This window comes from Oryctolagus cuniculus, chromosome 13 (genome assembly GCF_051225735.1).
Source record: "Oryctolagus cuniculus isolate XC-2025 breed Fujian yellow rabbit chromosome 13, ASM5122573v1, whole genome shotgun sequence".
Taxonomy (NCBI): domain Eukaryota; kingdom Metazoa; phylum Chordata; class Mammalia; order Lagomorpha; family Leporidae; genus Oryctolagus; species Oryctolagus cuniculus.
In genome coordinates, this window is record NC_142879.1 from 79945944 (window position 1) to 79956702 (window position 10759).

Consider the following 10759-nt stretch of genomic DNA (forward strand, 5'->3'; position numbering starts at 1 on the left):
AGGGCATCTTGGGATGTCCCCACCTTGTTGCGCTGTGACTTTGGTGATGTCTGTAAATCATCTTGTTGCACAGGAGCATGGAACTTCCAGGTAATTGGAAGCTCCTTGAATTCAGCATCTTGGTTTCTAAACTATTCCTCACCAATACCAGACTGGTATCATAAATGTTGGTGACGAACTGTTAAACCAACACTTTTGAGACTCAAGAATCTCTGAAATAAAAGGTTTATTGTGACATTAGAGATGCTAGCCTGAAAAAGAACCAGACCCAATAGCAGCAAGACTAGGGAACACTGGGAAAATATTGAAGGACCCCAAAAGTGGTGCCCTTTTGTGACGACCCCAGAAACACAGACTCCAGATCAGGCGATGCAAAAAGCAAGAGGCAGTTTTATTTCATTTGTGCAAATGGGCCCTCTGCTGCCACATGCAGCGGGAAAGAGAGGAGCCCTGTGCCCTGATTACACGCAGTATTTAAGGCGAAAAACCACACAATTATCATAAATTAACATTCTACTTGGTGTAAATAGCTCATTGGATAGTTTTCAGCAATTGACCTAATATGGCATTTTGAAAGCAGTAGGGAAGTATGGTCAGTGGAAAAGTACTAGGTCAAAAGGGTATGACGGGGGGGGGGGGGGTGTTCCCATGGCTGTTTCTGAAACTGTTTGTCTTAAGTTCCTGTTTTTCTATTTCATCAAGGCCACTTTTATGGCAGCTCACGGCCGCTCCCTTCATTCCCCCATTTTCTCTTTGAACTAATTTTAATCCTAAAATTGTTTGCCTGTTACTGTTAAAGCTATTGGTAAGGGGTTTCAATATGGTCACTGGTGGCCAGGGCTTGGTACTGCTGCGTGAGGACTAATGCCTGCACGGTGGACAGACTGTCCCTAACAAACTGGAGTAATTGGTTTATAATGCATGGCCCGAAGGTCAGAATTAGGATTAGGATGATAAGGGGGCCCGCTATGGTGGAGAGCAAGGTTGTCAACCAGGGCAACCTGTTATACCACCCCTCAAACCAGCTCTGAGTCTGTTCCCTTTCTCGTCGTCTTTTTTTCCAGCCGCTCTCTTAGTTTGGCTAAAGAATCTTTTACTACCCCGGAGTGGTCTATATAGAAGCAGCATTCTTCTTTGAGGGCAGCACACAACCCTCCCTCTTTTAGAAACAACAGGTCCAAGCCCCTGCGATTTTGGAGTACTACCTCTGAGAGGGAGGTGAGGGACTCTTGTAGCCGTTGGAGATTCTGTTCTATCTCCATGATGTCCGCGTCCACCGCCTGTTGAAGGATTGCTAGTTTGCTGTTTCCTTGGGTTAAGGTGGCCGTCGCTGTGCCCAGCCCAGCGGCTGCTACCCCAAAGCTCAGTAGCACTGCTAGGGTCACAGAGGCTGGTTCCCTACGGAACCTGGTTATAGCGCTGTCGTACCGCTCCTCGAGTGTTTTCTGGGTGGTAAATCACTTTCGGGACAACTGCCACCAGGACACAGAAATCCCCAGTCCCGTTGAGAACAGTGGTGGACACACAAGGAGTGAGGCTGCGAGAGCATGCCCACCAGGTTCCAGGAGGAGTTGACAGTGGTGTGGCAGAGGCGCTGGTAGGCCGAGGGTGGGTCCCTGACACAGGATCCCCTCCCTGAGACCTCCGCCAAAGTTATCAGGGGATTAACGGTAGGGCACTGCCGGTGGGACGAGGAGGTATTGAAGGTTCCAACGACAGCTATTCCCTCATAGTAGGGCGGGCTTGTGGACAAGCATAACCAGCAGGGGTCGGTCAGGTTAGGGTGAGACTGATTCAATGCCGAAAAGGCGCCTCGTATTAGCAACATTGCTCTCTCTCCTGCAGGTAGGCTCGCGACGGGAACCTCGCGATGGGAACCGGTGAGCTTGTCCTCATAGAGGTCAGTGCCGGTGTGCCTGTTCCTTTAGAGGTCGGCTGCTTGGTCATCTCAGGCTGGGGGTGGCTCGGCCAGTAGGCAGGGGCCAGAGCCCTGTTAGGCCCTACCGGTAGGGGGTCGGGAGAGGTGATTCTCAGTCTAATTTTGAACCAAAATCCAGGATCGGTTCCAGAAACATAATAGCGCAAACCCCAGATCCTCCCTTTGATCCAACTAGACAGCGTTGCGTATTGTTTCCCTGAGGTGGTAAAGGTAATATTAAGGGGATTGCACGTAGGGGACCTTGCACACGGGGAAGTGGACCCACAGGAATTGGACCTGCTACCTCTCAGAAGGAGGGGTGTACACTGATCGAGGCCCTCAGGAGTGTAGTTACACTGCACAGTAATCCAGTCCCAAGCGGAGGACGGCCCCCAGTCTGCAGCTCCTGAAGTTTCGCACCCCCAAGCCTTACAGTATAGGGACTCTGGTCCCCCACACCGGAAGGTCTGATCCTGGCGTCTACCATCCTTGGGGCACACATAGAAGTCCTGATGATGTAGTCGGCATCTCCAACTTGTGTCTCTACATCCGTAGCCCCCCATGGAGGATCCGGGCGAAAGCACCTGTGGGAGCGGGTGCCCGGGGTGGAAGGGTATGCTGTCCTGGTCGGGTAGATCCCAGGTCTCTAGCCCCAGGACTAGTTGGCATACTTCTGGGTGGAGAGGAGGCCACCACGTTCCTGGCACCTGAGTGTCACTGGTCGACCAGACCACGCTACCCGAAGGGGAGATCACTTCCCAAGTGAGCCTTTGCGGCCCATGGGGGATAGGGAGGGACGAGCTGGGTAGGGTGAGACTAGGGTGAATCATAAGCAATACAGGCAACAGGTAAATGTTTACAAACATTAAGCAGCTTTTGAAAGTCTTATCTTGAAGGGGTTTTGAGTGCGCTGGAGTTTCCATCTCGATGGTTCACTTGTGTCCTTGCCTGAACTCTCCTCATCTTCTGATGCCTTTTTGACATGAGAGGCGTGAACCCAAGCTGCGATTCCATCCACTTTCACTGCTGTCGGCGTTGTCAGTAGTACGGTGTAGGGCCCTTTCCAGCGCGGTTCAAGAGTCTTAGTCTGGTGTCTACGGACGTAGACTGAGTCCCCTATCTGGAAGGGGTGAGGTACTGCAGGGCTCTTGGACTGATACACCACCGCCAGCGGTTTCCACACATGCCTCTGGATCAATTGCAAGGCTCTAAGCTGGGCCTGCAAAGTGGGGGAGGTAGCATAAGAGTCAATGCTTGGTCCCAACAGATCAGTCATAGGAGGGGGACCCCCGTACAATATCTCATACGGAGTTAACCCGAACGCGGAGGGAGTGTTGCGGGCCCGGAATAGGGCCATTGGTAGTAACTCGACCCAGTCTCTAGTGCCAGTCTCCATCATTAATTTGGTTAAGGTCTCCTTAATTGTTCTATTCATGCGCTCTACCTGTCCTGAACTCTGGGGTCTGTACGCGCAATGCAATTTCCAATCAATCCCCAGTACTTTGGCCACCAACTGACTTACCTGGGAGACAAAGGCCGGCCCATTATCGGATCCCAGTACCTTAGGTAGGCCAAACCGCGGAAAGATTTCTTCCAGGATTTTCTTGACCACCACCTGTGCTGTTTCCTTTTTTACCGGAAAAGCCTCTGTCCAGCCGGAAAAAGTGTCTACAAATACTAGGAGATACTTAATTCATCACCTACCGGGATGAATCTCGGTAAAGTCCACCTCCCAGTTTGTTCCCAGGCATGCCCCTCGCATCCTTGCTCCCTCTGGTATTTTAATACACTTTGGATTTACTTTTGCACAAGGAACACAGGATTCTGTTGCTTGTTTTACTAATGAGTCCAGTCCTATTATGAAGTAAGTTAGTTCCTCTCTGTCCAGTAGGGCCTTTAACTTTTTATGCCCCAAGTGGGTCCATCTATGGAGGTCTTTTATGAGGTCCTTGGCTTCCTTTCTTGGCAGTACTGTTTTCCCCTGGATCTCCCAGACTTTACGCTGGTCATTGTATGCACCTCCCAGTCTTTGGATGGCTGTCACATCTTGCTCCGAATATGACCACCCAGGGTTATTTGAGGTTTCAGATGACTGTGTTACTAGAGTGACGCTGTCCAGGGCCCTTGTTTTGGCTACCTCATCCGCCATTCTATTCCCCTTAGCCACTGGGTCATCTCCTTTCTGATGGCCTGGGCAGTGGATGATGCTCACTTTCTTTGGAAGGTGGAGGGGTTGTAGGAGATCTAGGATCTCCTGCTTATTTTTGATATCCCTGCCCCCTGAGGTTAGCAACCCTCTCCTCCGGTATATTTCCCCATGTATATGCGCCGTGGCAAAGGCATAACGGCTGTCGGTATAAATGTTTACCCTCCGATTCTTAGCAGCATGGAGTGCTTGGGTGAGGGCCACCAGTTCAGCCTTCTGTGCCGAAGTCCCTGGGGGCAGAGCAGAGGCCCATATGACAGTTTCCCCATCCACCACTGCCGCCCCTGCCTTTCTCTCACCTTGGTGCAAGAAGCTGCTCCTGTCCGTATACCAGGTGACTGCGTTTGACAGGAGTAGATCGGTCAGGTCCTCTCGGGTCCCGTGCACCTCGGCTAACACTTGGTGGCAGTCGTGGTTGACTTGTGATGCAGACCCCGGCCCAGGGAGCAGGGTGGCCGGATTGAGCAAGGCAGCAGTCCCATACCGGTTGAGCAACATGGCCTGGTAGTGGGTGATCCTGGCGTTCGAGAGCCATCTATCTGGTGGTTGGTGGATGACGGCCTCGATGGCATGGGGTGCCACTATGGTGAGTGGTTGCCCCAGAGTCAATTTGTCTGAGTCTTTCACTAAGACGGCCACAGCCGCAATCATGCGGAGGCAAGAGGGCCACCCCGAGGCGACATTGTCCAGTTTTTTTGAAAAGTACGCCACAGGTCTTTTCCAGGGCCCCAAATTCTGAGTTAAAACACCCTTTGCCATTCCCCCTTTTTCATCCACATAGAGGGTAAAGGGCTTAGCGGGATCTGGGAGGCTTAATGCTGGGGCCTCCAAGAGGACTCGTTTTATTCTGTCAAATGCTAATTGTTGTTCCCTTCCCCAGATGAACGGAGAATTTGTCCTGGTTAGGGGGTACAGGGATGCTGCCATCTCCGCAAAACCCGGTATCCAGAGGTGGCAGAAGCCGGTGCTGCCCAAGAACTCCCTGAGGTGGCGAGCATTTTTAGGCAGCGGGATGAGCCCTACGGCCTTCTTACGTTCCTCAGTCAGCCACCTCCGACCCCCCTCCAATACGTAGCCCAGATAGGTCACGCGTTGGGTGCAAAGTTGGGCCTTCTTCGCGGAGGCCCGGTATCCTAACTCTCCCAGCCTATGGAGTAGGGCCTCCGTACTTTTGGTGCAACCCTGCTCAGTCTCTGCAGCTAACAACAAGTCATCCACGTATTGTAGGAGAGTCAACTCTGGGTGGCTTACCCGGAAATCCGCCAAGTCCTGGTGTAGGGCTTCATCAAACAGCGTAGGGGAGTTCTTGAACCCTTAGGGAAGCCTGGTCCACGTTAGTTGTCCCAAAAACCCAGTCTCCGGGTCTTTCCACTCGAAGGCAAAGAGAGGTTGACTCTGGGGACTCAGTCTTAGGCAAAAGAAGGCATCTTTTAAGTCAAGCACCGTATACCAAGTTCGGGTCGGGGGCAGGGTGCTCAGCAGGTTGTACGGGTTAGGGACCGTAGGGTGAATGTCCTCAGCCCTACAGTTTACTTCCTGTAGGTCTTGCACTGGCCTGTAATCATTGGAGCCAGGCTTTTTGACTGGTAACAAAGGGGTATTCCAAGGTGACTGACAAGGTCTCAATATGCCCAGTTTTATTAGTCTCTGTATGTGTGGCCGAATTCCGACCTTTGCCTCCGTAGCCATAGGGTATTGGCGGATAGATACGGGAGTGGCCGTGGGCTTCAGGTTTACTATCACCGGGGGCTGTCGGACAGCAAGCCCTACTCCTCCCGCCTCTGCCCAAGACTGGGGGAATTTAGCAAGCCATTCAGATGCTACTTGGGGCTGAGCTGGTAGGGGGGCACTCATGAAGGCAGTATTCGTCTTCCAGCTGAAGGGTCAACACATGGAGGGGTTGGCCTGTGGGGCCGACTACTGTGGCTCCCTTGTCTTGGAAATGGATCTGGGCCCCAACCTTTGAGAGCAGATCCCTTCCCAGCAGGGGGTATGGGCAGTCTGGCACTAGTAAGAACGAATGCGTGACCCGTCCTGTTGCCAGGTCGACCTTACGCTCAGTAGTCCATTTGTACAGTTTTCCTCCGGTGGCCCCTTGGACCCATGATGTCTTGGAACTGAGAGGGCCCTCAGCTGTGGTAAGAACTGAATGCTGGGCTCCAGTGTCGACCAGAAAGGTGACTGGTCGGCCTCCCACTTTCAGGGTTACCCGGGGCTCAGGGGGAGGCTCCTGGCCCTGACCTACCTATTCGTCGTCTTCCAATGACGGGACCGGAGTGGTTCTTGGCTGGGGTCTTGGCCGTCCCTTGTTCGGATAGTCCCTGGCCCAATGCCCTCTCTCTTTACAGTAGGCACACTGGTCTCGTTCTACTCTCGGTCTCCGTTTGTCTCCCTGGTCCCTGTCTTGCCTGCCCTTGTCTCTTCCTGTTTTTGGCCCTGCAACTGCGGTGGCCAGGACCTTTACTAATTGTTTATCCCTTTTCCTGTCCCTTTGATCCTGTTCCCTACGTACTCTTTCTTCCCTTTCTTCTTTAGTTTCTCTTTTGTTATAAATCTTCTCTGCCTCCTTCACCAAGTCGGGGAGTGTATATCCCTGCAGGCCTTCCAACCTTTGTAGTCTTGTGCGGATGTCCGGGGCTGATTGTCCAATGAAGGACATGATTACGTTGGCCTGCCTGTCAGGGGCCTGTGGGTCAAAGGGAGTATACATTCTGTATCCTTCCATTAACCTTTCTAAAAATCCTGCCGGAGTTTCCTCACTACCCTGCACAATCACACGTACCTTGGCCAAATTGGTGGGGCGTCTTCCTGCCCCCCGGAGACCTGTCAGGAGAACCTGGCGATAGAGACGGAGTTGCTCCCTACCCGCTGCCGTATTGAAGTCCCAGTTTGGTTGAGTCAGCGGGAACACCTCATCAATCTCGTTAGGTAGCTGGGTGGGACGGCCGTCATCCCCCGGCACATTTTTGCGGGCTTCTGTGAAAACCCGCTGTCACTCTTCCGTGGTCAGAAGGGCCTGTAAAAGCTGCTGACAGTCATCCCAAGTGGGTTGGTGGGTCAACAAAATAGAATCAATCAGGCCTGTGAGGGCCTGAGGGTCCTGCGAAAATGGGGGGTTGTGGGTTTTCCAATTGTAGAGATCTGACGCGGAGAATGGCCAATACTGAAGCTCCCCCCCACCGAATGCAATGGGAATGCCTGGGATGCCCAATAATCCCCCCCTTCCCTTTGCTCTCGGCAAAGGCGCAGGCAAGTACTTGGCGGTGATGGGTCTCATGGGGGAGTGGGTTGTGGTCCCCCTGATCCTTGGACCGTTGAGTCCGGAGATGGGGCAGAGGGAGGCACTTCCCTCAATGCCGGACGGTTGTATGGCAGTGGGGGATCCAAAAGGAGGAGGTCCTCCTGTCCACCCGGAAGGACGGGTGGACATGTGGTTTTCGGTGGTTGGAGTTCTTTTAGGGGATAGAGATCGGAGGTTGGCAGGGGATCTTGCACTGGGATTCCTGCTGGAGCGGGGATCAGGGGAGTTGAGGAGGGAAGCGGGGGAGGTCTGGGACCCCTATCAACTTCCTCCTTATCTTTCTGCTGGCAGTCTTTGGTGTCTCCATGTGCAAGGAATGGCTTAACCCAAAGCGGAGGCTTCCGGGTCAAGTCTTCCCACACCGTGACATATGGTACTTGGTCTGGATGTCCCCCTCCACCCTTACGGCAGACTTGGTCTTTAACCTGCAAAATTAAGTCAAGGTTAAAGGTTCCGTCCTTTGGCCACCCAACACCGAAAGTGGGCCATTCGGAGGTGCAAAGCGCCACCCACTCCTTTTTGCGGACTTCCATTGACAAACTGCGGGCGATCTCTCGAACCTCCTTCCAGTGTCCTAGGGTCAGGCTCAAAGGTGTTGTTAATTGTTGCCCCATGACGACAGATGGGGGAGACAGTAAGAAATAAAGAACGACAAAAACAGCGACACACAGAACACAAATCACAAGCCGCGTGGCAACAGACCGAGACAAAACCGAAACTAAAATTTCAGACGGGAGTGGCCGTCTGGCCAGACTCTCCCCTGGAAGGAGGGAAATGCTCTCTTTCCCCCCTTCCCAGACCACCACTGGAGCGTCCTCCAGGGTGGGACCAGGGGTCTCAGGACACGTCTGTCTCCCCCACTGGTCCAATACTGAGCCTGCACAGGCGCCCCAGGACGGTCTCCACGTCGCCCTGGCAAACAACGACAAACAGTACAAACCGCAATTACAATAATACACAAATAAGCAAACTTACCTCCGTCAGGCCGATGGAGTGTGGGAGTCTAGGATCTCCCAAATCCCGGACGAGCCCCCAAATGAAAGACTCCAAAAGTGGTGCCCTTTTGTGACGACCCCAGAAACACAGACTCCAGACCAGGCGATGCAAAAAGCAAGAGGCAGTTTTATTTCATTTGCGCAAATGGGCCCTCTGCTGCCGCATGCAGCGGGAAAGAGAGGAGTCCCGTGCCCTGATTACACGCAGTATTTAAGGCGAAAAACCACACAATTATCATAAATTAACATTCTACTTGGTGTAAATAGCTCATTGGATAGTTATCAGCAATTGACCTAATATGGCAGTTTGAAAGCAGTAGGGAAGTATGGTCAGTGGAAAAGTACTAGGTCGAAAGGGTATGACGGTGGTGGGGGGGTTTCCCATGGCTGTTTCTGAAACTGTTTGTCTTAAGTTCCTGTTTTTCTATTTCATCAAGGCCACTTTTATGGCGGCTCACGGCCGCTCCCTTCAATATTAACACTAGAAATAAGAGAACTTTACTTGTTTATAAACTTTGGGGAAGGAAAACCTAGTAACCTACACTGACTGTAGATAACAGGGGCAGGATAATGTTAAGTAATTAAAGTTTGGGGATAGGAAGACAGTCCACATGAATAAGTGCTTGTTGCTTCTGGATTGGTTGGAGTAAAGAAGCAAAGTAGCCTGGTGGTTGGCTGTGATGAGATTTAAGTGAGATTTCAACATGAAAGTCTTTGGTAGGTATGGCCCATAGCTATTAACTGATTAACTTCCCTGACCTCTCCCCATTCCACCTTCTGGCCTTTGTCATTAAACATAGGAGATCTTAGATTTTTTTTTCTTCTATCAGAGCTAACACCAGCTTGTTTAAATTGAAGGAATGAGTGTGGGATTGTTTCAGAAGAACTTCAGGAGTCCCCCAATAGTAGTTTTTGGATTGTACCAGCAGTTAAAACAATGCTGACATATCAGATAGGCAGGCCTTAGGTCAATAAGAGGATTGCAACATTAAAGAATCAAATCACATTTTAAACAACAACAAACCCGAAACCTAATAAAATAGACCGAGATGTCCAGGTATCTCTCACAAGTAGCACCCCTGCATCCCACAATATCCAGTTAGAAGGACATAAGGTGTGCTCCTGCACTAGATGCCTTCAGGATTCCTGGCTCATCCTCTCCTTCCCTCATTGCCCCACTCACCCTGCACCACTGGAGCCTGGGTCAGTGGCCCATCCTGGCATAATTGGGATCAGGACTAAAGGTACTGAGACTCCACCAGGTGCTTGCCTTGTGGGGTGCTGTGAAGGCAAATGTGCCATGGCTGGGTTTAGCCATGAAGTACAGAGTACAAGGGAGCAAGGCTTCAGGGAGGGGAGCAGGAAGGGCCTATAGATTTCATGTGATTCTGAGGGCTGGAGACAGTAAACCTCAGGGGCAGTTTCCCTGAATGCTCTGTCTCCGAATTTTTGTGCTGATGGCATCAGATGAAAGAGAAAAGGAGTCCCAAAGGTAGCTATCACCACCATCTGCGTTCATCTGGATTCTCCTTTCATTTTAGAATGACCAGTAACAGCCTGGAAAGGTTAGGTATGGTAATAAGGATCAGTGCCTTAAGCCAAAGAGGTTAAACTCTAAGGAAAGAATTTCAGATGTCTATTGCAACTATACTTTTTTAAAAGATTTATTTATTTACTTGAAAGTCAGAGTTACACACAGAGAGGAGAGGCAGAGAAGTCTTCCATCAGCTGGTTCACTCCCCAATTGACCGCAATGGCTGGAGCTGTGCCAATCCGAAGCCAGGATCCAGGAACTTCTTCCAGGTCTTCCATGTGGGTGCAGGGGCTCAAGGACTTGGACTATCTTCTACTGCTATCCCAGGCCACAGCAGAGAGCTAGATTGGAAATGGAGCAGCTGGGACTCAAACCAGTGCCCATATGGTATATCGGCACGGCAGACAGTGTCTTTACCCGCTATGCCACAGTGCCGGCCCCTGCAACTATACTTTTTAAATAACCTGGAAACCAGAGGGTCCTGCCTTTATTCCAGATGCAGTTCTGAGTGAAGACCAAGACAGAATTTTGTCACCTGCAGAGGGAAGGATGGTCTCTGAGCTCTGAGGCCACTCACATCTGAATACACATTGTATTCCAGCTTCCCTCACACCTGCCCAGATGCCCAGCCCACACGGGGCACTCATCAAGCATGTGTGGGTGACTGGGCGAATGGAACAATAACCCTGGAAGGACTCCCTGTGAAAGGAGGGACCACCTTCAGGTAGCCAGTGAGGAGATTCCAGGAAGGGGAAACAATTTAGGAATGATGCAATATGAGACTGATCATTTTTCTCAAGAAGCA

At 51.4% G+C, this 10759-nt stretch overlaps 1 pseudogene; it reads right to left on the reverse strand.

Moving 5' to 3' along the window:
- Nucleotides 1-1016: 1016 nt before the first annotated feature.
- On the reverse strand, nucleotides 1017-2481 carry LOC149122692 (endogenous murine leukemia virus Env polyprotein from Emv-2 locus pseudogene; annotated as a pseudogene).
- Nucleotides 2482-10759: the final 8278 nt, after the last annotated feature.